A 26,976-nucleotide genomic window follows, 5' to 3' on the forward strand; every position below is an offset into this window, starting at 1 on the left:
CTGTACAGGAAGCATAGCAGCTTCAGCTTTTGGAGAGGCCTCAGGAAACTTACAATCATAGTGGAAGGCAAATGGGGGAGCAGGAACATCTTACATGGCCGGAGAAGGAGGAAGAGGGACAGGGAGGAGGTACTACACACTTTTAAACACAGATCTCACGATAACTCACTCACTCACTATTGCCATGATAACACAAAGGGGGATGGTGTAAGCCAGGAGAAGCCATCCTCATGATCTCATCACTTCCCACCTGGCCCCACCTGCAACACTGGGGATTACAGTTCGATATGAGATTTGGGTGGAGACACAGATCCAAACCATATCAATACACATGTATGCACACATCATTTGTTTACTATTGTCTCAAGTACGCTTACCTATTTTCCTTATTTACAGTTGCAACTCACCCCTACCACTCTTGAACCTCCTTATATTGCCCTGTTTTTCCTTTTCCCATCAAACCTTTGAGTATACTAAATTCTTGATTTTACTACGTTTATTTTTATGGTCTGGGTCCCTCCACTAGACTGTTAGCTCCTGGAGAACAGGGGTCTTTGTTTTCCTCATTTATGCGTCAAGTTCCCCAAACAGTTCCTGGCACATCATAGGCCCCCAAAGACTATTTGTTGTACAAATGAATAAGTGAATTGAAATAAATGTTTTAAGAAATCTATGCTTACTACATGGAATATATACACATATTTTCTCATCTATTAAAAAAAAAAAAACTGGCCAAGATCTACTAATGGGTCAAAACCTGCAGTTTAATAAGCACTGGCTTAGGTATTAAGACCTGTGTCAGGGGGGCCCTGATGTGGCTGGTGGGAAGATACCTTGTGGGCCAGGAGCCTTCCCAATTGATGCTGCAGAACTTAGCAGTAGAGTCTGGGTGTGAGGGAGGTCAGGAGGAACTGCTGTAGAAAAGTGTATCCAACAAATATTGTGGCAGTTTTAAAATATGCCCCTGAAGTCTTTGAGTTGAAAATATGAGTTTAAAATATGTTCCTGCCTTCCAAAGGTGGAGCCTAATTTCCCTCCCCTTGAGTGGGGGCTGGACTTAGTAACTCACTTCCAGTGAATGGAGTGTGGTGAAAGTGGGCATGTGTGGCTTCCAAGACCAGGTTAAGAAAGGTGGTGTGGCTTTCTCTCTACTCTCTCTTTCGGATCACCTACTGGGGGGGAAGCCAGCTGCCATGCAGTGAGGACACTCAAGCAGCCCTGTGGAGAGGCCCCTGTGGTAAAGAACTAAGGCCTCCTGCCAACAGCCATGTCAGTGAGCCCTCTTGGAAGTGAATCTTCTAGCCCCAGTCAAGCCTTCAGATGACATTTTGTTTGTAACCTCATGAAAAAACCTGAGTCACAACCATCCAACCAAATCACTCCCAAATTTCTGGCCCCAGAAGCTGTGAGATAATAAATGTTTGTTGTTTTAAGCTACTAAGTTTTGGAGTAGTTTGTTATGCAGAAATGGATAACGAATACAAGTGTAAGCTATTTTATTTTATTTTATTTTAAGACGGAGTCTCACTGTCACCCAGGTTGGAATGCAGTGGCACAATCTTGGCTCACTGCAGCCTCTGCTTCCCAGGTTCAAGCGATTCTCCTGCCTCAGCCTCCTGAGTAGCTGGGATTGCAGGTGCGCACCACCATGCCCGGCTAATTTTTGTATTTTTAGTAGAGATGGGGTTTCACCATGTTGGCATAAATAGGGTTTATTCTTATATAATTTTAGGTTTAACTTAATTGGCACACATACTTTCTTAATCAGAACTTGGAACTGCAGGGTCTTTTCATACTGTCAGGCAATGGTCTAGTGAGAGTTCCTGCAAGAGAGGTAGATGTCTCTTCCTGAATCACAGTGAGCAAATTTCCAGTCATGTGAGTACATTCTATAAAACATACTTGTAGGAGAATAGTGGTGTACGCACAGTGGTGCTGATGTGGTGGGAGGGGGCAGTGGAAGGTGGGGGTTATGAATTCAATGTAACTGAAAGAGCAAGAATGAGCTGACTTCCATCCTGGCTAACATGGTGAAACCCTGTCTCTACTAAAAACGCAAAAAGAAATTATCAGGGCGTGGTGGCGGGCGCCTGTAGTCCCAGCTACTCGGGAGGCTGAGGCAGGAGAATGGTGTGAACCCAGGAGGCAGAGCTTGCAGTGAGCCGAGATCGCGCCACTGCACTCCAGCCTGGGCAACAGAGCGAGACCCCGTCTCAAAAAAAAAAAAAAAAAGAAGAATGAGCTGACCTATAAGAGAGGATATCTGGGCACTGTCATTTCCCAGGCAGGGCTTGGTTCTCAGCCAGAGTTTGGGCTCTGAAAATGTTATTAAATGGCAAAACTTGCAGAATAGCTTCGGTCTGGTTCTCTTAATAATTCCCTAACTACTAATAATTCTTTTCTCTCTTAGGACTTACAAATTACATATTCACCATGACCCACATTTCTAAGCCTGTATGAACAAGTTTCATCATTCCTGTGAGCAGAAGGCTTAGCTCACATTGGGAGCAAATGCTGACCAGCGTTCCCCACTCCACCGCACCCTCCGCAATGCAGAACTGAACATGTAAGATATTAGCACTGCATATTTTCCCTGATAATAAAAATATTGACTTTATACTTGTATATTGCCGAAGGTTTTCTTGTCTACTATTCCTCCATCAATCATTTAGTACTGCCCTGTCCTATACGGTAGCCAGGAGCCACACATGACTGTTGAGTACCTGTAATGTGACCAGTCCAAGTTCACATGCGCTGAAAGTATAAAATACGCTCCAGATTTTGAAGACTTAGAATAAAGAAAGTAAAATATTTCATTAATCCAAGTTCACATGTGCTGAAAGTATAAAATACGCTCCAGATTTTGAAGACTTAGAATAAAGAAAGTAAAATATTTCATTAATAATGTTTATATTGACTGTATGTAGAGAAACGATACTATTTGGATATAATGGATTTAATAAAACTCTAAAATTAATTTTACTTAATTTCTTTATGCTTTTCCAAACATGGCTGTGAAAAGGTTTAACATTTCATGTGTGGCTCACATATTCCTGTTAGACAGCATAGACCTGGAAGCTGGCCTAGGGTCTTTTGGCACCAATTCCTTGCCCAGGTATTTTGGTGAGAACACTTGATCACATCCACACCACGTGGGTCCCTCCATGTAGCTTCACAATCTCGCTGAAACGTTGTCCAAGCGAGCAACTGTGTGTCTGTAGAATTAGGGCTGATGACTGGCTCCCGATCACAGCCTACCCTGGTGTGGGAAGGTGGCTGCAGAAGGGGTTACCGGACATGCTGCAAGTCCTGCAGCTTCTCACTAGGGGAACGGAATTAAACTCCAGGGCCTGTGCCTGCAGAAGGCCAGGACATTCATTCTACTCCACTGAAATTATAGCTCTAACCTTCAGCAGAAAATGTCATTGTCAGAAGAAATAAGATTAGGGGATCAACAGTGAAAAAAATCAACTAAAAACTTTTTAATGTTAAGATTCCAGGGTTAAAATTCTATTTCCCCATCACCATTTGTCTACATAGCTGCTATTTCCTCGGCCCACACATGACAAGTCTCTTTTGTGGCTTGATCTCTGAAAGTTTTTACATACTTTGCCTTCCATTTAGTTAGAGGGGATTTTGTTTCACTTTAATCATTTGGTGACTTGTAGAGTCATGAGTTCCTGTCATAATCAAATTAATGGATTAGAATTATCTCTTCAAAGCAATGCAGAAAATAATGTACAGGCATGTACCATACAATGACATTTCAGTCAATGACAAACTGCATGAAAGATGATGGGCCCCTAAGATTATAAAGGGGCTGAAAAATTCCTATTGCCTAGTGACATCATAGCTACCATATTCATTGTCACATGGTAGTGCAATGCATTGCTCACATGTTATGAATACTGGGCTGCCAGTCATATAAAAGTATCACACATACACTTATGTACAGTACATAATATTTGATGATAATAAATGACTATTTTACTGGTTTATGTATTTACTAAACTATACTTTTTATCATTATTTTAGAGCGTACTCCATCTACTTATTAAAAAAAGTTAAGTAAAACTCAGGCAGGTCCTTCAGGAGGTATCCGGAAGAAAGCATTGTTATTACAGGAGACGACAGCTCCATGCCCGTTACTTCCCATGAAGACCTTCCAGTGGGACAAGATGTGAAGATGGAAGACAGTGATACCCGTGAAGCTACCCTGTGTAGGCCTAGGCTAATGTGTGTGTTTGCCTCTTCGTTTTTCACCAAGAAATGTTTAATAAGTAAAAAATAAATAAACAAAAGTTAAAAACAGAAAAGAACTTAGAGACTAAGGATATAAAGAAAGAAAATATGTATATATATGTAGCTGTACAATGTGTTTGTGTTTTAAGCTGTGTTATTACAAAAGAGTCAAAATATTTTTTTAAAAAAGTTTATAAAGTAAAAACGTTACAGTAAGCTAAGGTTAATTTATTGTTGAAGAAAGACATTTTTAAAGTAAATTTAGTGGCTGGGCTCAGTGGCTTACGCCTGTAATCCCAGCTCTTTGGGAGGCGGGTGGATCACCTGAGGTCAGGAGTTTGAGACCAGCCTGGCCAACATGGCAAAACCCCGTCTCTACTAAAAATACAAAAATTAGCTGGGCGTGGTGGTGCGCACCTGTAGTCCCAGCTACTTGGAAGGCTGAGGCAGGAGAATTGCTTGAACCCAGGTGGTGGAGGTTGCAGTGAGCCAAGATCACGCCATTACACTCCAGCCTGAGCAACAGAATGAGACTCTTCTCAAGGAAAAAAAAAAATTAGTGTAGCCTAAGTGTACAGTGTTTATAAAGTCTATAGTGGTGTACAGCAATGTCCTAGGCCTTCACACTCACTCACCATTCACTCACAGAGCAACTTCCAGTTCTGCAAGCTTTACTCATAGTAAGTGCCCCATATATGTGTACCATTTTAAATATTTTATGCTGTACTTTTAATGTGCCTTTTCTATGTTTAGATACACAAATACCATTGTGTTACAATTGCCTACAATATTCAGTATAGTAACCTGCTGTACAGATTTGCAGCCTAGGAGCAGTAGGCTATACCATACAGCCTAGGTATATAGTGGGCTATACCATTTAGAGTTAAGTACACTCTTCGATGTTTTCACAACAACAAAATCACCTAATGACACGTTTCTCAGAATGTACCCCCACCATTAGGTGATGTGTGACTGTATAGGGAAATTTTGTGTTTGGACTGTATGTTTATTTTTCCCCTAATTCATTTTTTCTCCTAATGAACTATGTGTATTTAAATTACAGTCTACCAAATAAGGTAGCTTTATTTCTATTTCTAATTTCTCCGTTTGTGATTTCACAATAAAGATTTAATACTTGTCATTTGCATTTTAATTAGGCTCTGTTCCTGGTCGTGGCAGGTCAGTTTTGCCTGGAGGTTTGATGCATTCCTTGACTGCGCCCTCTGTTACCTGTACTCTGTCATGTTTATTTCCTCTTGTTGTGTCTGTCATGAAGGCATGTGATAGATAGTGTCCTCAAATGATAAAAAGATAAATGGCTGTGATAGAACTATTTACCTACCATCCTGTTAAAGTTTCAGGGCTAGTCTTGAATGCTTTGTCTGTGCACTGAAAAACAATGTATATTTTGCTGTTGTTGGGTGGAATTTCAATTAGGTCAAGTTAGTTGATCATTTTGTTGAAATCTTGCATATGCTTACTGATTTTATGTCTGTTTATTCTATCAATAACTAAGAGAGAGTGTTGAAATATTTCAGTATAGGCCGGGCGCGGTGGCTCACGCTTGTAATCCCAGCACTTTGGGAGGCTAAGGTACACAGATCACCTGAGGTCAGCCTGGCCAACATGGTGAAACCCTGTCTCTACTAAAAATACATAAATTAGCCGAACATGGTGGCCGGCGCCGGTAGTCCCAGCTACTAGGGAGGCTGAGGGAGGAGAATTGCTTGAACCCAGCAGGCGGAGGTTGCACTGAGCTGAGATTGAGTCATTCCACTCCAGCCTGGGCAACAAAAGCCAAAAAAAAAAAAAACAAAAAAAAAACTGTCTCAAAAAAAAAAAAACAAAATTGAAATATTTCAGTATAATTGTGGAATTATCTATTTCTCCTTTCAATTCTACCAGTTTTCCTTTATGCATTTTAAAGCTCTGTTATTATGTACAAAAACATTTAAGATTGCTATTTTTTTTTGATGACTTGAGCCCTTTATCAATGTGAAATGACTCTGTTCATCTCTGATAATATTCCATGGTATGAAATCAACTTTGATATTTATGCAGTACTTCAGCTTTCTTTTGATTACTTTTATCATGGCGTATCTTTTTCCATCTTTTTACTTATAACCTTTTATTATTTTCATATTTAAAGTGCATTTATTGTAAGGAGCATATACTTGGGTCTTTTTTTCCCTTCAATTCTGATTTAGGTCATTTAATGACTGGTAGTCCATTTACTTTTAATGTGATTATTAATATGGTTAGGTTTAACCTACCATCTTACTGTTTGTTTTCTATTTATTGCATTCCCCATCTTGCCTTCTTATGAATTTGTTGAGTATGTTCTATAATTTCATTTATCTGTTTGTTGGTTTATTAGCTATACCTCTCTTTTTTTAATGACTGATTCAGGGTTTATAGTATATATCAGGGGATGGCAAACTATAGCCCCTGAGCCAAATCTGCTTGCCACCTGTTATTGTAAATAAAGTTTTATTGAAATACACCCACACTCATTAGTGTATTTATTGCCTGTGGCTGCTTTTGCACAACAACAACAGTATTGAGGGTGGGTGCAGTAGCTCACATCTGTAATCCCAGCACTTTGGGAGGCTGAGGTGGAAGGATCACAGAAGGAGTTCAAGACCAGCCTGGGCCACACAGGGAGACCCCATCTCTATCAAAAAAAAAAAAAAAATTAGCTGGGTGTAGTGGCATGCACCTGTAGCCTCAGCTACTTGGGAGGCTGAGATGGGAGAATTGCTTGAGCTCAGGAGCTTAAGGCTGCAGCAGCTGTGATCACGCCACTGCACTACAGGCTGCATAACAGAGTGAAGCCCTGTCTCAAAAAAAAAAAAGTAAAAATAAAAATAAAATAGAATACGAAAACAGTAGAATTGAGTAGTTGTGACAGAGACCATAAGGCCTGCAAAGACTGAAATATTTACTACCTGACCCTTTACAGAAAATGTTTGCCAACCCCTGATAAGCATTTTAACATCATAATCTACCATCAAGTAATGTCATGCTGTTTCACATATACTTGCAACAATAAATTCAAATCCTGGATTGGCCTTTGTGCTCTCGTCAAAAATTTTACTTCTATTTACAAGGCCCACAATGCATTGTGGTTATTTTTGCTTTACAAAATTATGTTTCAAAGAGATTTTTTTAAATACCAAAAAAGAGTCTTTTATATTAACCTCCCCTGCTCTCCCCCATACCCCCTACACAATGACCATTTCTGGTATTCTTTATTCCTTTGTATAAAACCAGACTTCCACCTGGCATTATACTTTTGCCTAAGGGACTTCTCTTGACATTTCTTATAGTGTAGGTCTACTGGTGATTAATTCTTTTGGTTTTGTATGTCTGAAAAAGTCTTTATTTTGATTTTGCTTTTGAAGACATTGTTACTGAATATAAAAATCTAAGTTGACAGTGCTTTTTATTTTGTTTTAGTACTATAAGTTTGCTTTGCCACTATCTTCTGGTTTATATTATTTCTAACAAGAAGTTTGCTGTCATTCTTATCTTTATTCCTCCATACCTGTATCTTCTTCCTGGTTGCTTTTTTTTTCCTTTTTAGTAGTAGATTTAACAACTTGATTTTGATATATTTTATCGTAGTCTTCTTTACATGTCTTGTGTTGGGATTTGTTAAGTTTCTTAAACCTATGGATTAATAGTTTGCATTAAATTTGGAAATGTTTTGGCTATTCTTTCTTCAAATATTTTTTATGATCCTCTGCTTCCTCTTCCCACCAGACTCCCATTACACAATTACACGTATATTAGACTAACTGAAGTTGTCCCATAGTTCACTTATATTTTATTCTTTTTTCAGTCTTTTTTTCCGTATGTTTTAGTTTGGACAGTTTGTATTGCTATATATTCACATTTACTAATCTTTTCTTCTGCACTTTCTAATCTGTTATTAATTTTATCCAACATATTTTTTATTTTGGACATTTAGTTTTATTTCTAAAAGTTTTAATTGGGTCTCTAAAAATATTTCCCATGTCTCTTTTTAACATGGGCATACTTTTTCCTCTACCATCTTGAACTTTCAGGATATAGGCACAGTTGCTATCTTAAAGTCCTTGTCCACTTATTCTATTATTTGTCTCATTTCTGGGTCTGTTTATGTTAATTTTTCTGCCAATTAATTTTCATCCATTTCCCCAATATAACTCTTTTTTCTTGAGCATTTTTTTCTTTTCTTTGTTTTTTTTTTCGTGTTGCCCAGGCTGGAGTGCAATAGCATGATCACGGCTCACTGCAGCCTCAAGATCCCGGGCTCAAGCAATTCTCCCACCTCAGCCTCTCAAGTAGCTGGGACTACAGGCACACATCACCATGCCCAGCTAATTTTTAAATTTGTTGTAGAATGAGGTCTTGCTATGTTGTCAGGGCTGGTCTCGAACTCCTGGGCTCAACTGATCCTCCCACCACAGCCTCCCAAAGTGCTGGGATTGTAGGTGTGAGCCACCATGCTGAGCCTTCTTAGTATTTTGAAAGAAATCTCAGACAACTTGTGTCTTGTAAATACTTCAGTGCGCATGTCTAAGTGATAATTAGTAAAGTTTTTTTTTCACATTGGATGGGTAATGTGGTGCTGAAGTAGTAACAAGGTTTGAGGGAGGCTGATCTCACACTTTAACATGAAAACGAAATCATCACACTTATGAACCAAAAAAGAATGGTAAAGACTTTAAAAAACATCATCCCTTTGCTATTTATCACTTAAGAAAACTAATAACCATTCCTGAATATAATCTAATATTCAGATCATATGTGAATTGCTCTACTTCATCTTAAAAATGCCTTTTTACAGACGATTTGTTTGACTCAGGATACAATGAGAATCACAATTGGCTGCTACATGTCTAAGTCTCTTTTATTCTGTAAGTCTCTTTTCAACATGCTATAATATGTTAAAGAAAATGGGTCATTTGTCTGCAGACTCCCACAATCTACATTGGCTAATTGTTTCCTAGTGGTATCATTTGACTTGTGCTGCAAACCCTTGTATCCCCTGGAAATTGATAGTTGGACCTAGAGGTCTAAGTGATAGGCTCAGGCTGAATTTTACAGGCAAGAACCCTCCATATGAATGCTGTGCAATTTTTTGGCATCACATCATGTGGTACATTACGGCATATTGTCCCATTTTTAGAAAGGCTGAGATTGATCAGTATGTGCTGTATGTGCCCCACTGATGCCTTCACTGGGAACTCCTACAACATTTCATGTCATGTTTTTGGCTTGCATCAGAGAAGAAAAATTTTATTTTATTTTATTTATTTTTTATTTTTATTTTTTTGAGATGGAGTTTTGCCCTTGTTGCCCAGGCTGGAGTGCAATGGGGCAATCGCGGCTCGCCACAACTTCTGCCTCCCGTTCAAGCGATTCTCCTGCCTCAGCCTCCCAAGTAGCTGGGATTACAGGCGCCTGCCACCACGACTGGCTAATTTTTGTATTTTTAGTAGAGACAGGGTTTCTCCATGTTGGTCAGGCTGGTCTCGAACTCCTGACCTCAGGTGATCTGCCCATCTTGGCTTCCCAAAGTGCTAGTATTACTGGCGTGAGCCACCGCGCCCAGCCAAAGAAAAATTTTATACTCAGATTATGAAGGTAGGCAGGGCCAGTATTTTTAGGCACAGATCTGCTTGAAATAGAACAGAGGTGGCTACGAGAACACTCTTGGCTCAGGCTTAGGCAGCAGCCCTGTCTCATGGCTTCTCTGTTCATTCACCCATTTGCCTGCCTGTTGGGCTGTACACTTGTCAGAGACGGCCAGAGGCCTCTGCTACAGTATCCGTAACATTATTCCAATGTAAGTCCTCACCAGAGGTTTTGTGGGAAGCCACATGAGAAACTAGAATTTTCATACTAGAAACTAAGGACAGGTCGGGGGAGGGGCTGATAAAACAGCCTTGAAAAAGACTCTTTGGCGTGAAATAGTTATTCTATTTTTTTGAGGGTTAAATGTCCTTTCTTTGATGAAATCATGTTAATGTAGTTGGTAAATGGCCAAATACAAAGTTGGCAATTTTATTTTACTGATCTGTGAAATAAAAAAGTTTCAGATAACAGGTTAAGATAATCCTCAATCTAGGAAGTATATGAGAATCTCCAGCATGCACTTTTCATATTTTTCCAAGAGGACGTGGCTTAGGAAAGAAAAAAGATTGGGAAACGCTGCTCTAAAAGACAATGGAATTAGCATGATGAACATCAGTCTATCAGATGATAAAGGTAACTATGACTGGCAACGTCTTTTTTTTTTTTTTTTTTTCTGAGACAGAGTCTTGCTCTGTCTCCCAGGCTGGAATGCAGTCGCGCGATCTCGGCTTGCTGCAAGCTCCGCCTCCCAGGTTCACACCATTCTCCTGCCTCAGCCTCCCGAGTAGCCGGGACTACAGGCGCCCGCTACCACGCCTGGCTAATTTTTGGTATTTTTAATAGAGACGGGGGTTTCACCATGTTAGCCAGGATGGTCTCGATCTCCTGACCTCGTGATTCACCCCGCTTGGCCTCCCAAAGTGCTGGGATTACAGGTGTGAGCCACTGCGCCCGGCCTTTTTTTTTTTTTTAAATCCATAAAGGTCCACTACCGACCAGATGCGGTGGCTCACGCCTGTAACCCCAGCACTTTGGGAGGCTGAGGAGGGCGGATCACGAGGTCAAGAGATCGAGACCATCCTGGCCAACATGGTGAAACGCCTGTCTCTACTAAAAATACAAAAATTAGCTAGGTGTGGTGGTAGGCGCCTGTAGTCCCAGTTACTCGGGAGGCTGAGGCAGGAGAATAGCTTGAACGGGAGGCAGAGGTTGTGGTGAGCTGACATCATGTCACTGCACTCCAGTCTGGCGACAGAGCGAGATTCCATCTAAAAAAAAAAAAAAAGTCCACTATCACTCAATACCACATTAAAAATAAACAGCCACAATGAAGTACCACTTAACACCCACGAGGATGGCTATGATGAAAAAGAGATAATAGTAACAAGTGTTGGTGAGGGTGGAGAAATTGCAACCTTCACACGCTGTGGGTGGGGGACACAAAATGATGCAAGCACCATGGAAAACGGTCTGGCAGTTCCTCAAAGGGAGATACAGAGTTGCCATGTGACCAAGCAATTCCATTCTTAGTTCTATACTTAAGAGAACTTCAAGCCTATGTTCACACAGAACTTGCACACAAATGTTCTTAGCAGCGTTAACCACAATAGCTAAAAAGCTTTAACAGCCCAAATGTCCAGGAACTGAAGAATGGATAAATAAAATGTGGACTATCCATACAATGGAACGTTATTCAGCAATAAAAAGAAATGCAGTGTCGATACATGCTACAACATGGATAAACCTTGAAAACATGATGCTCAGTGAAAGAAGCCAGTCACAAAGAACTACATATTGTATAATTTCATTTATAGGAAATGTCCAGAGTAATCAAATCCAGGGCCGGGCACGGTGGCTCACGCTTGTAATCCCAGCACTTTGGGAGGCTGAGGTGGGCGGATCACGAGGTCAGGAGTTCAAGACCAGCCTGGCCAACATGGTGAAACCCCGTCTCTACTAAAAATACAAAAAATTAGCCGGGCGTGGTGGCACATGCCTGTATTCCAAGCTACTCGGGAGGCTAGCGCAGGAGAATTGCTTGAACCTGGCAGGCAGAGGTTGCAGTGAGCCGAGATTGCGCCACTGCACCAGCTCACTTAAAAAAAAAAAAAAAAACAAACAGAGACACAAATAGATTGCATTCTAACTGAGAGGCAAGGAAGGAGGGAGATGGGAATGACTGCCAGTGGGTATGGAGTTTCTTTGGGGATGAGAAAATGTTCTAAAATGATTTCAGGATGGTTGTACAACTCTGTGCATATATACATATATATATATATTTATATATTTTTTTTTTTTTTTTTTTTGAGACAGATCTTGCTCTGTCCCCGATCATGGCACGACTCGCACTGCAACTCTCTGGTTCACACCATTCTCTGCCTCACTGGACTACAGGTCCTGCCACCATTTTTAGTAGAGACGGGGTTTCACCGTGATCTCGATCTCCTGACCTCGTGATCTGCCCGCCTCGGCCTCCCAAAGTGCTGGGATTACAGGCGTGAGCCACTGCGCCCGGCCAACTCTGTGCATATATTAAATCCACTAAATTATACACTTTAAATGTATGCATTGTATGGTATGTAAAATACATCTTAATAAAGCTGTTATAAAATAAAAAGCAGTCTTTTGAATAAATATCGCCTTAAAGACCTGAAATGTTTCACTCATTTGCCATGTAGCAGCTCAAGATGAGAGATTTACAAAGTTAGAACTGATTTCACAGTCATCTGGTCTTTATCTCCTTATTGGCTTTTTCATCCTCTTTCTCCATTTTTAAAATTTTAATTTAAATTAACAAGACTACCCATGTATTAAGTAACAATGAAAGACAACTCTATCAATGTAACTGGTATGAATAAATCCACTAGAAAGATAAAGTTAGATTAGAATGAATCTAATTTGTTAATTCATTTGTTTAATGAATAAAGATTTGGAATAGATGGTGTTAGATCAACCCATTTCCTGAATTATGAATAGGAAACCTAAAATATCCTAAAGCCTACAGAGAATAGTGAGTTATTGTTTTAATTTTATGACAGTTTTAAAAAAGAGGTGGATGAGAATGAGAGCTGTGGACATAAAGAGACAGGCAGAGGGAAAACTAGTGTTGTTAGAATCGGTGGCTCCAGTATAAATTGGACCAGAAAATACTCCTTAAGATAGAATCCTTCAGGGTGGAAGGAACATGAACCTGTGAAAAGCATCTCTCTGAAATTCCTAGTCAGAGAGAATATATGAAGAAAGCAGGCTGTCTACTAAAGAACTAGTGACTGGTAGCATATGACCACAAGTGTTTTAAACTACGGACAGTGAGAGTTTGAAACGCAGAATATCAAATACTGTGTCGTGAATTCAGAATGCAGAAGGATTGCATTAGTAAAAGTAGTCCTGAGGTCATTATTGAAAATTCCAGAAGGTTCAGAGGGAAAAATAAATAGGCAGAAATTTCTACGGAGGCCCTTTCTGATTCAGGCAGAGCTGGTAGACATGTGACTCTTGCCTGTCATCCAGGGAGGCCAGGACCATGACGAGATTCAAAGCCACTCTAGAGCAGGGGTCCCCAACCGCCGGGCCACACCGAAGCTTCTTCTGTATTTACAGCTGCTCCCATCACTCGCATTACCGCCTGAGCTCCGCCTCCTCAGATCAGCCAGCAGCATTAGATTCTCATAGAAGCGAGAACCTTTTGTGAACTGCGCATGTGAGGGATCTGGGTTGTGTGCTCTTTCATGAGAATCTAATGCCTGATGATCTGTCACTGTCTCCCATCACCCCCAAATGGGACCATCTAGTTGCAGGAAAACAAGCTCAGGGTTCCCACTGATTCTACATTATGGTGAGTGTATAATTATTTCATTATGTATTATAATAGAAATAAAGTACACAATAAATGTAATGCACTTGAATCACCCCGAAACCATCCCCCCAACCCCCAACCCCGTTCATGGAGAAATTGTCTTCCATGAAACCAGTGCCTGGTGCCAAAAAAGTTGGCAACCACTGCTCTAGAGAGAGGATAGAAGACCCCCAAATCAGCCAAGAGCAACAACAACAACAACAACAACAGAGGAGGCTGGCTTTCAACCAAGTTTGTTTGTTTGTTTTGACAGAGTTTCACTCTGTTGCCCAGGCTGGAGTGCAATGGTGCCATCTCGGCTCACTGCAACCTCTACCTCCTGGGTTCAAGCAATTATCCTGCCTTAGCCCCCTGAGTAGCTGAGACTACTGGTGTGCACCAACACGCCCGGCTAATTTTCGTATTTTTAGTAGAGACAATTTTACCATGTTGGCCAGGCTGGTCTTGAACTCCTGGGCTCAAGTGATCCACCTGCCTCAGCCTCCCAAAGTGCTGGGATTACAGGCATGAGCCACTGTGCCCGGCCCTTTAACCAGTCTTGATGGTTTATCACATAGAGAGCTCACGCTCTATTGACCTGTAACTACGAGGCAAAATTTGCCCAGAAAATGGAGGTTCCTGAAAGATGGTTGGACCTCCAGGTATCTCAAGAAACAATTTCAACCTCTGCAACTTCCAACACAGACACACAAAAAACAAACAAACAGAATGATAGAGAAAGACCTTCCTGAGGCAATATTCCCAATCTGTGACCTTTTAAGATCCTGCTCAAAAGATTTTAAAGCCAGGTTGTGCTTTGATAAGTAAAGGCACATAGTTCTTTTGTACTTCTTCTAAAGGATTAAATGAAGTTAAATTTAATGCCCCCAAATCCCTAAGGCTTTATTATGGACGCCATGAATTAATTTTTTCAAATCCCTGTTTGTTTGGAGAGCCTGCTCTGTGTCTCCTGCAAGCTGGTCAAAGAACATTTTGTACTGGCTCCGAAAGGGCTCCGTCAAGTCACGGGAGACTCCACTTCAATTTAACACGTGGCAATTAATTCTCGCAAAAGACTGTGCCTGACAGCTTAAACAGTATTGTGTAAGAAGACAGAGTGCAATTTGGTGGTGTATCAATTTACGGTTGTGTTAGCATATTTTTACATGAGCCATAAATCTTGCAGATTCACCGACTCTCAGCTTAATTTATAAGCTTTCGTTTCTGGGAGCACGTTCCACTGCACGGTCTCACCTCCTTAGTGTTGTAACAGCTTTCTTGAGATTTCACTTCAGAATTTGACAAGGTGTCCAAGATGAATGGTAATCATGTTACAGAGCGAGAGAAACATGCGAACCAGACTATTTATAACTCTGCCCTTTTAATAGTCACGTTCAGTACTATGTGGCCTTAACCTAAAGTTATCGATCTAAATGACCTAGTTCTGAACTGAGACTTTTCCATTTTTAGAGTTAAATTATAATTTGTAGTAACCCATTAATACTTTAAAATCCTCAAATTTTTAATAGTTGTATTGAGATGTAATTCACACATCATACAATCACCTTTGTTTTTTTGTTTTTTTTTTGTTTTTTTTTTGAGACGGAGTCTCGCTCTGTCACCCAGGCTGGAGTGCAGTGGCGCGATCTCGGCTCACTGCAAGCTCCGCCTCCCGGGTTCACGCCATTCTCCTGTGTCAGCCTCTCTTATTGAAAGTGTACAATTCGACTGAGCGAGGTGCCTCATGCCTATAAGCCCCACCCCTTGGGAGGCCAAGTTGGGAAGACTGCTTCAGGCCAAGAGTTTGAGACCAGCCTGGGGAACATAGCAAGACTCTGTCTATATAAAATAAATAAATACATAACATAAAATAAAATCAAAAATTAATCAGGTGGGTGGCACATGCCTGTAGTCCCAGCTACTCAGGAGGCTGAGGTGGGAGAATGGCTTGAGCCCAGGAGGTTGAGGCTGCAGTGAGCTATGATCACGTCACTGCACTCCAGCCTGGGTTACAGAGCAATACGTTGTCTCTAAAAAAATTAAATGAAAATAAATAAGTAAAAATAAAGTGTACAGTTTGATTTTTTTCATATATTCACCAGATTGTGAACCAGCAATCATTTTCTATCTGTATAGATTTACCTGTTCTGAACATTTCATAGAAGTGGATCACGCAATCCATGTAGTTTTTTGTGATTGGTTTATTTCACCTATCATGATGTTTTCAAGTTTCCTCTATATTGTAGCCCGTATCAGTACTTCATTTCTTTTTATTGACAAATAATATTCCACTGAATGCAAATATCACAATTTGCTTATCCATTCATCAGCTGACAGACAACACAAAAATGTTCTACAAGAAAAAATAGTGGCTCATATATAATCATGAAATATCTTGGCTGTCTGTGACATATGCTCTGCAATAATTTTTAAACCCTTGCTAAAGTATAATTTGCCTGAAAGTCTGGGTATGAATTATGATACAGAACATGAATTATAGATTGTGCAGTGTTTTATTCAGGCTTTTCTGGATTAGTAGAGACTTTCTTCTGACATTTGCATACATCACACTTCCAACAGACTCCTGGTTCTACTAACATAGCATGTTCTTAAAAGCCTGTCAGTGATGCTTCAGCTATGTCGGTGCAATATTTATCCTGTGATGTTTCAACAAGGGATGTCTAAAATAGCCAGGAACTTCCAGATCACCAAAAACGCAATCCACTCTCTAGACTCCAGGCTTTCCAATGACTGCCCAGCTCCAACCACGGTGAGGAGGTGTTTGCAAGGAGTCTCAGGCTGCAGAGAGATGAAGGGTCTAAAAGGGGTCCTTCCGGAAGTGATGACTCACTGCCTTTAAAGACATCTGGGACTCAGTTGCAAACATAACCTCAATCAATTTTTGCAGAGATGTATAGCTTATCTGTCAATAATCATTTTCATGAAAGATGCTATTTCATTGCCTGAAGATTAAAATTTATAACACTGGCTGTAGCAGCAATAGAAGCCGTTGAATCGCCACCGTTATAATCCGCAGGTGAACAGCACCAACTGTTGTACGAAAGAAATGGCAGCCTCAAAGCAATTACAGGCTGATTGGAATAAGGGAAGGATTTAGAATAAAATGTTGTAGCGAGCCAGGTGTGGTGGTTCACGCCTGTAACCCCAGCAGTTTGGGAGGCTGGGGCGGGTGGACTGTCTGAGGTCAGGAGTTCAAGACCAGCCTGGCCAACATAGTGAAATCCCTTCTCTACTAAATATACAAAAAAATTAGCTGGGCGTGGTAGTGGGCACCTGTAATCCCAGCTACTAAGGAGGCTGAGGCAGGAGAATTGCTTGTACTCAGGAGGCGGAGGTTTGCACTGAACCAAGATCACACCATTGCACTCCAGCCTGGGCAACAAGATCGAAACTCCATCTCAAAACACAAAACAAAAACACTGTAGCATAAAACATAGAGGCAAGTGGGGCATGGGTGGAGGGAACCAGTGGCTGTCAGACACAGGCAATGAATGGCCTAGAAACTCAAGTGCCGTGTGTTCATGCTTGTTCTGCTAATCCAACACCAAGATACCGTGTCTATTTACTCCACTGTGAATGCAGATGTTGTATTGATTGTCAGAATGGTGAACTGAAATAATGTATGAAAAAGTGCCTCAAACGTGGTAGGTGTTCTGTAAATTATTCACTGAACCCGACAAGAGCTAAATGATTCCAATATTGCTTATGTCAAATACCAATACAGAAATCTCTATTTTGTAAAATAATTTCCCAATCCCAATTATTGCAATAACTTTCAAACAATTTTTATACAACACAATCATTTAGAGAGACCCACGGATTTCACTATTGTTAATGTGTAGAACAGTACATTCAACTTAATCCGGTACTAGGGATATACAGTATTCAGTACAGACACAATTCCTGTTCTCAACAAGTTTATAATCTCATGGAGAAGCTTACAGTTACCCCAACCACCTGTGAGTTCTGGATAAATATTTTTTGCATGTCCCTTGTCTATATAACTGAATTTTTACGATGTATTTCGAAGTTCATGCACCCATATGAGATATGGTGATTTATTGATGAAGATTTTGAACAGTGGCAAGAAAATAGAGATTAAAGGATTTTTCTGTTGTCCAACAGTGCATGTAAAAATTCTTTTTAGTGTCCAAGCGCTATTGCTTTTTGTTGAGGTTCAGGAATCATCTCTTTATGTTCTTTATCATCAGATGCCCTCATTCTAACTGCTTCCACAACAGCAGGGCTGTTACTCAAATGCTATGGCTCTTCAGAAGCTGAGTGGACTGAAAGGTTATGGATCGTCTTATCTCTGCGGTTCTCTAATACCACTCACCTGATTACATCATTACTCATCACCCACTGGGCTTCCAGTGACTCCCTCCAAGGTTGGTACTGGGCTTCATTAATGATGACCACAAATGCAAGTCTTACCCACAATATGTAGAAGAATTTGAACAATGATTTGCTTTCTCATCAGTTTCACTTTTCTGTTTGGAATATTACCACTTAAACCTGGAACAACACATCATCCAAATATGTACTCCTTAGACTATAACCCCAGCATTGCTAGAATGTGATCTCTTTGATACTATCTGTAACTCGACTTTCCAGACACCACCACCAGCAGGGAGGATAGGTGAGGGGTCCTGTGCGGAGAGAAGAGTGGTCCCATTCCTGAGAGAATATCAGTCTTTTATCTGGCAAAACAGGAAGCTCAGTGATGGGAAGCAAGGGACATTATTAATTGGAAGGGTCTGTTGGATTGGAAGGGCCCATTGGCATTGGCGTTGTGGAGCAATAGTCTCAAAAGCTTCTCCATGGAGGAGACAGTCAGGGCGCCTCTCGAGGACTTCCTGACATATGCAGGAGTCTGTGGAGGAGGTGGAGTGACTGCCCTGGTGACAGCAGTTGAGTGTGCACAGGGTAAAAGACCCCTGCCACCACCCCCAGTGGCCCCTATTATTGATGGGAGGTGGCCCCACAGTTGGGAAATGTGAGCAAAAGCCTGGGCTGGCTTCATAAGTGTGTGACTTTGGTTTCATGTAAATGGAGTCATATTACATGTGGTCTTTTGTGACCGGCTTCTTTTACTTGGAATAATGTTTGGTTTAATGCTCTATTGTCATCATCTTAAAATTTTTAATTCAATTAATTTTTTTTTTTTTTTTTTTTGAGACGGAGTTTCACTCTGTCACCCAGGCTGGAGTGCAGTGGTGCCATCTTAGCTTACTGCAACCTCACCCTTCCAGGTTCAAGCAATTCTCATGCCTCAGCCTCCCAAGTAGCTGGGACTACAGGCGCACGCACCACGCCTGGCTAATTTTTGTATTTTTTTAGTAGAGACGGGGTTTCACCATGTTGGCCAAGCTGGCCTTGAATGCTTGACTTCAAGTGATCCGCCTGCCTCAGCCTCCCAAAGTGCTGGGATTACAGGTGTGAGCCACTGCGCCCAGCCAAAATGTTTAATTTTATCTTTGCACATGTGTTTTGGAAGGGAAGTCTACCGGGGCAATGGAACTTGCGTGTTCACAGTGGAGATATGCCAAGTGTCCAGACACTGAGCAATGGCCGGGCAGCCAGGGACACTGTGGCGTCCCCTAGGTAGCCAGGTCAGGACCTGGGCCTTAATCAGTGGTGACAACAGGGGCTGTAGCAGCAGTGGTGGTGGTGGCAGTGGTGGCAGCCAGGAGAAAAAGGAGAGGCTTCGCCTGGGGGCAGCACCACCACCAGGAGGTGGGGAGCAGCTTGCCTTTCTGTCTCCAGAGCCCATCCCTGCAGCATCTGCACAAATGCCAACTCTCTGGCTTGAGCCCTGGCACAGGAACTGCAGGTGATCAGGCAGTCAACTTTGTCAGTAAATTATTACAAAAGAAAATAATACATATGGGCATTGCAATACAGCATACAAGGAAGCTATTAGAATTTTCAGAGTGTGGACTCTACAGTTTTTTAAAACACTGGAACACTACAAAGCAAATATCCACAGGCTTAGAAATTAAATTTAAAAGTCATTGGATTCAATTATTTTCATAAGAAGCTTCAAATGAACCAATGATTAATGAGAAAGACAATTTTAAAATTAAATTTTCCATGTAAAAATACAATTACAAAATGCATAAACAAGTATTTAAATTATATGAAAATTATGAATACAATTTCAAATGACCTCTACAAGTTAGAGGAAATGTCAGAGAAAAACCTTAAAATGCCAGTGCAGAAATTTACATTTATGTGTTTGCTTTGTGTTTTTGAGATGGGATCTTGCTGTGACGCCCAGACTGGAGTATAGTGGCATGGTCATGGATCATTGCAGCCTCTACCTCCTAGGCTCAAGTGATCCATCTGCCTCAGCCTCCCAAGTATCTGGGACCACCTGAGTGCATCACCACGCTCAGCTAATTTTTAAAATCTATTATAGAGATGGAGTCTCCCTGTGTTGCCCAGGCTGGTCTTGAACTCCTGGCCTAAAGTAATCTTCCTGCCTCAGCCTCCCAAAGCACTGGGATTACAGACATGAGCCACCGTGCCTAGTCTAAATTTACTTTTTTTTTTTTTAATGAGACGGAGTCTCGCTCTGTCACCAGGCTAGAGGGCAGGGGCGTGATCTTGGCTCACTGCAACCTCTGCCTCCCAGGTTCAAGTGATTCTCCTGCCTCAGCCTCCTGAGTAGCTGGGACTACAGGCGCCCGCCACCACGCCCTGCTAATTTTTGTATTTTTAGTGGAGACAGGGTTTCACCATGTTGGCCAGGATGGTCTTGATCTCTTGACCTTGTGATCCACCTGCCTTGGCCTCCCAAAATGCTAGGATTACAGGCGTGAGCCACCAAGCCCAGCCCCTAAATTTACATTTAAAATCACATTCAGATTTAAACAAAACTGATTTGTATGAAGAGGTTAATCTTTTTTAGAAAAATCCTTCTGTGAAAATCATCTCTAGATGTGCTAAAATGTGGATTTCAAAATAATTTACCAGAAATTTTTCCCAAAGCTGTCACAGCTCATAAATATTCTTAACCCCAGAAAGTTTTGTCATTCTCAAAATAAAAGTTAAAGTATTACTCAAAAATTAGCCAAGCATGGTGGTACATGCCTATAATCCCAGCTACTTGGGAGGCTGAGGCAGGAGAACAGCTTGAACACAGGAGGTGGAGGTTGCAGTGAGCTGAGATCACACCACTGCACTCTAGCCTGGGTGACAGAGTGAGACCTTGTCTCAAAAAAAGAAAAAAAAGTTAAAGTATTATTATCATATTATTAATACATAAAGTTATGACAGACAATGGAATATTATTCAGGATTAAAAAGAAATGAGCTATCAAGGCATGAAATGATGTGGAGGAAGCTTAAATCCATATTACCAAGTGAAAAAAAGGCAATCTGAAAAGACACATACGTACTGTAAACCTAAAACTGCTCTAAAAAATATAGCCTAATTAAAAGGGGGCAAAAATAAGCAAAAGACCTAAACAGACACATGACAAAAAAAAAAAGATACACAGATGGCAAAATAAGCATATGAAAGGTCACTGGAGAATTGCAAATTAAAACAACGAGATGCCACTACACACCTGGAGTGTGAGGCAAAAATCTAAAACACTGACAATACCAAATGCTGATAAGGATGTGGAGCAACAGGGACTCTCATTCACTGCTGGTGGGAATGCAAAATGATACAGCCATGTTGGAAGATAGTTTGGCAGTTTCTTGCAAAATGAAACATACTTCTACCATATGATTCAGCAATCATGCTCCTTGGTATTTACGAAAATGAGTTGAAGCTTATGTTCACACAAAAATCTACACATAGAGGTCAGGGATAGTGGCTCATGCCTGTAATCCCAGCACTTTGGGAGGCCAAGGTTAGTGGATCACCTGAGGTCAGGAGTTCGAGACCAGCCTGGCCAACATAGTGAAACCCTGTCTCTACTAAAAATACAAAAATTAGCCCGGCATGGTGACAGGAGCCTGTAATCCCAGTTACTCAGGAGGCTGAGGCATGAGAATTGCTTGAACCAGGGAGGTGGAGGTTGCAGTGAGTGGAGATCACAGCACTGCACTCCAGCCAGGGCGACAGAGCAAGATTCCATCACAAAAAAAAAAAAGAATAAGAATCTACACATAGATGTTTATAACAATTTTATTCATAACTGCCCAAACTGGAAAGCAACCAAAATGTCCTTCAGTAGGTGAGTGGATAAATAAACTGTAGCACATCCATACCATGGAATATCAGATTTTCACAAAGGTGAAATTTTCTGTATGTAGATTTTAGATCAATAAATCTAATTTTTAAAAAGTCTATATTTCCAAAAACATAACAAGTAAAAAGTTTTAAAGAAGAAAATAATAAATCATAACTGCAAACATTTCCTATTTTATTTCAGAAACGTATAATGAGTATAGACCATCATGGAAAAAACTATAAAGAAATTTTTTTTTTTTTTAAGACCTGATGCATTAAACTCATTTTGAATTCTTTTTAAGGATTTGAAGTTGTACTGTTGTATCCCCACAAAGAGCATCCTAAAACTCCCAAATGTTTTAAAATAAATAAATTTTAATGACTGTAATCCAAAAACATATGATATTTTAGGAAGGATGTCAATTCCTGCATGTTTCTATGGCCTCTAAAATCAAATGGATGAAGTAGAGGGTTGTGACGAGACCCTGAGTGCCTAAACTGCAGTGTCGAAGTGAGTTTACATCAGAATGAGCATGACTGAGAAATGGCAGAGCGGGCCACACTTCCCACCTATTTTTATAAGAGACTCAGGTGACTCATGGCCCAGTGACCAAAGCCTTTGAGACTCTTTGAGACTAGGGGTTCTAGTACTAAGATCCCTAAGCTCCCTACTGATGAGGGTCATTCCTTCTAACAGGGATTGGTATGGAAGGAAAAGGAGCCGAAACAGAGGAGGAAGAGATTTGTACATAAGCTTAGGCAAGATCCAAGACGCCAGGTTGAAGATGAATGCGTCTGAGAACAGATTAGTTTCTGTTCAGCTTCCTTCGGATGTCTTGGAGTCTTAGGAAAATCAGGCTGTAATCACTACCACCACTGCCTTCATTTATAGTGTGTGCTTAATATGGGCTTGGCATTGCGCTAAGCTTCTACATGTATTATCTCATTTCATTCTCATATCATAAAATGCAGTAATTTTCCTTATCTCCCCTGTACAAATAAAGTGGAGACACAGAGAGATTAAATAGGCTGCCAGAGGAGGGATGCCCAGTCATTAAATTGTAGAAAAGGAATTCATACATAGGCATTCTGACTCCAAAATATTTACTCGTAACAAGTACAAAAAGGAGTTAGTTACGTAAGGATTTGAATTTTTTTTTTTTTTTTTTTTGAGACGGAGTCTTGCTCTGTCCCCCAGGCTGGGGTGCAGTGGCGCGATCTCGGCTCACTGCAAGCTCCGCCTCCCAGGTTCATGCCATTCTCCTGCCTCAGCCTCCCGAGTAGCTGGGACTACAGGCGCCCGCCAGCACGCCCGGCTAATTTTTTGTATTTTTAGTAGAGACGGGGTTTCACCGTGTTAGCCGGGATGGTCTCGATCTCCTGACCTCGTGATCCACCCGCCTTGGCCTCCCAAAGTGCTAGGATTACAGGCATGAGCCACCGCGCCTGGCCGGATTTGAATTTTTATACAAAAATTTTTACACAAAACTGCCAATAAAGGCAAGACAGCTTTAGAACCTCACCAGAGTAAAACACTAGAAGTAGAGAGAGAGGAGATGGTGTAGTCTGAAGATTTATTCCAGGAGTGCTAGTGACAGAGGATAAAGAATGCCTTCATAAAACATCCATGTGAAAATACACTCCACCGCCTTCCTGAACCCAGAAATGTCCAACAATACAATGATACATACAGCAAATCAGGGGCTACTGTTCTGACACTGTGACTCTGCTGTGCCCTCCAAGTTCGTGTGACCCAGGGAAACACATATTATATATGTGGTTTTCAAATTTGACTGCATGTTGGAAATACCTGGGAGGCTTTAAAAATACTAACATCTGGGTCTCACCCCCAGAGGTTCTGATTTAATTGGTTCTGGAAATTTAAGTTTAGTTTAGGGCTTCCAAGTGATTCTAATGTGCCATCAAGGTTGAAAACCGCTGTATTAGAGGGCATTACAGCTTACTTGATGAGTACTGGGAAATACTGCTTTAGCCAATCTGCCAAACTCTGAGTTTTAAAGGGCTTAGTGCATTTACATTTAGCGTAATTATTGATAAAGTATTATATTTATATCTACAATTTGCTATTTGTTTTCTGTCTTTTTGTTTTTCTATGCCTACATTACTGCTTTCTTCTGTGTTAGAGATTTTCTAGTGTATCATTTTACTGATTTCTTTCCTGTTCTTTTTTAGTTATTTTCTTACTTGTTACCCTGAAGATTGCAATGAACATCTTAGTTTATAAAAATCTAGTTTGAATTATATCAGCTTAATTGAAATTATATACAAAACCTTTGCTCCTGTATAATTCCATTCACTCCTTTTTGTGCTATTATTGTCATACAGGTGACGTCTTATATAGGTTATATCCATCAACATAAATTTACAATTATTGTCATGTGCAGTTGTCTTTTAAATCATATAGGACTGGTTGGGCGTGGTGGCTCATACCTGTAATCGCAGCACTTTGGGAGGCTGAGGCCAGTGGGTCACTTGAGGTCAGGAGTTGGAGGCTAGCCTGGTCAACATGGCAAAACCCTGTCACTTCTAAAAATACAAAAAAAAATAGCTGGGTGTGATGGTGTGCTCCTGTAATCCTAGCCACTCAGGAGGCTGAAGCAGGAGAATCCATTGAACCCGGAGGCAAAGGTTGCAGTGAGCCGAGATTGCAGTGAGCCGAGTTCACACCACTTGCACTCCAGCCTCCTGGGCAACAGAGCAAGACTGTGTCTCAAAAAAATTAATACATAAATAAATAAAAGAAAAAAAGAAAGGTGAAACAAAAAATCACATAGAAGAAAAAAGAGTTACATGCGAAAACATAATATACTGTTATTTACATTTACCTGTGTAGTTACCTCTACTGGTACACCTTTCTTCTTCATATAGATTTGAATTACTGTCTAGGGTGCTTTAATTTAAGCCTGAAGAACTCCCTTTAGTATTTCCTGTAGGGTAGATTACTAGCAATGCATTCTCTCTGTTTTTAAAATCTGGGAATATTTTATTTCTCCTTCATTTTTGAAGGACAGTTTTGCTGAATTCCTGGCTTCTGAAGGAGTTTTGTTAGACATAAAATTCTTAGATGAGTCTTTTTCTTTCAGTACTTTGAATATAACATCCTGCTGTCTCTACTGTCCATAGATTTTGATGATAAATCAGCTCTTTATTTTATTGAGAAATTCTTGGATGTCATAAGTTTCTTCTTTCTTATTTTTAAGATTCTCTATCTTCAGTTTTGATGTTTATCATGTGTCTAAGTGTGCATCCCTTTGAGTTTATTCTACTTAGGGTTCATTAAGCTTCCTAAATACATACATAAATAAATGTTTTTCACGAGATTTGGGAAGTTTTCAGCCATATGTCTTCAAATAATTATTCTTCCCCTTTTTCTCTCTCCTTACCTTCTGGGATTCCTATTATGTATATGTCGGTATGCTTGATGGTATTCTACATATCACTGAAGCTCTTTTCATTTTTCTTCATTTTTCTTTCTGTTTCTTAGACTGGATAATCTCAACTAACCAATCTTCAGTTTGATGATTCTTCCTTCTGTCTCAAATTTGCTGTTCAGACAATCTAATGACTTTTTCATTTTAGTTATTATAAATTTTAACTCCAGAATTTCTATTTGCTTCTTTTAAAAAAGTAATTTATATCTATTGATATTCTCTATTTAGTGAGACATCACTCTTATACTTTCCTTTAGTTCTTTTTTTTTTTTGAGACGGAGTCTTGCTCTGTCGCCCAGGCTGGAGTGCAGTGGCGCAATCTCGGCTCACTGCAAGCTCCGCCTCCCGGGTTCACGCCATTCTCCTGCCTCAGCCTCTCTGAGTAGCTGGGACTACAGGCGCCCGCCACCACGCCTGGCTAATTTTTTGTATTTTTAGTAGAGATGGGGTTTCACCGTGGTCTCGATCTCCTGACCTCGTGATCTGCCCGCCTCGGCCTCCCAAAGTGCTGGGATTACAAGCGTGAGCCACCGCGCCCAGCCTCCTTTAGTTCTTTAGACATGGTTTCCTTTAGTTTTTGAGGGCATATTTTAAATAGCTGACTTAAAGTGTTTTTAGTAATTTAAACATCTGGGCTTACTGTGGGACAGTTTCATTGATTGCTTCCTTCCTGTACATGGGTCATACTTTGTTTCTTGGCATGTGCTATGGTTTGAATGTGTCCCCCAAAATTTATGTGTTGGAAACTTAATTTCCAATGCAACAGTGTTGAGAGGTGGGAACTTTAAGAAGTGATTAGGTCATACGACTTTGCCCTCATGAATGGATTAACATCATTGTAACAGGAGTGGGTCAGTTATTACGAAAGTAGGTTTGTTATAAAAGTGAGTTTGGCCCCCTCTTGCTCTCTTATTCTCACTCTCTCTTGCCCTTCTGCCTTCCGCCACAGGATGACACAGTATAAAGTCCCTTACCAGATGCTAGCACCATGCTCTTGGACTTCCAGCCTCTAAAACCATTAGCCAAATACATTTCTGTTCATCATTAGTCACCTAGTCTCAAATATTCTGTTATAGCAGCAAACAATGACAACATGGACTAAGATAGCATGTCTCACAATGTTTGTTGAAAACTACATTTCAAATAATACAATATGGCAATTCTGGAAATCAGATTCTCTCCACTCCCCAGTTTGTTATTACTGCTTTTGTGTGTATTTTTGTTGTTTGTTCAGTGACTTCTCTGAATGAATTCTTTGTGTTCTTTGTTGTGTGTAGCCACTGAAATTCCTGCTTAGTAGTCAGCTAATGATTACAGAGAGATTTCCTTAAACACCTGGAACCAATAAGCCTCTTGGTCTTTGCCAGTAGGCCATCTGTGTATGTTGGGCACACCTTTAGGACTCAGCCAGGCAGCTGACAACTCTATCTTAGCTTTCACTTCCTCACTGTGTAGAGGTTCAAGGTCAGCAGAGGTCAGAGCTCACGGCCTTCTCAGATCTTTCTTGAGCATGCAGACAATGCTGGGCATGCACACAGCCCAATGTGGCCTTGTAGATTCCCAGGAATATGCAGGAGCTTTTCAAAGCCCCATGGACATCTCACTCTCCAGCTT

The 26,976-nt window shown here is 40.7% G+C and overlaps 1 non-coding gene across 1 annotated transcript; it reads right to left on the reverse strand.

Annotated features, from left to right (window-relative positions):
• Positions 1 to 8,836: 8,836 nt before the first annotated feature.
• On the reverse strand, positions 8,837 to 8,943 carry LOC116466222 (small nucleolar RNA U13). The gene has a single exon (XR_004247460.1). It is a non-coding gene; the product is annotated as a small nucleolar RNA U13 (small nucleolar RNA).
• Positions 8,944 to 26,976: the final 18,033 nt, after the last annotated feature.

Source organism: Hylobates moloch, unplaced genomic scaffold (genome assembly GCF_009828535.3).
Source record: "Hylobates moloch isolate HMO894 unplaced genomic scaffold, HMol_V3 SCAFFOLD_3, whole genome shotgun sequence".
NCBI lineage: Eukaryota > Metazoa > Chordata > Mammalia > Primates > Hylobatidae > Hylobates > Hylobates moloch.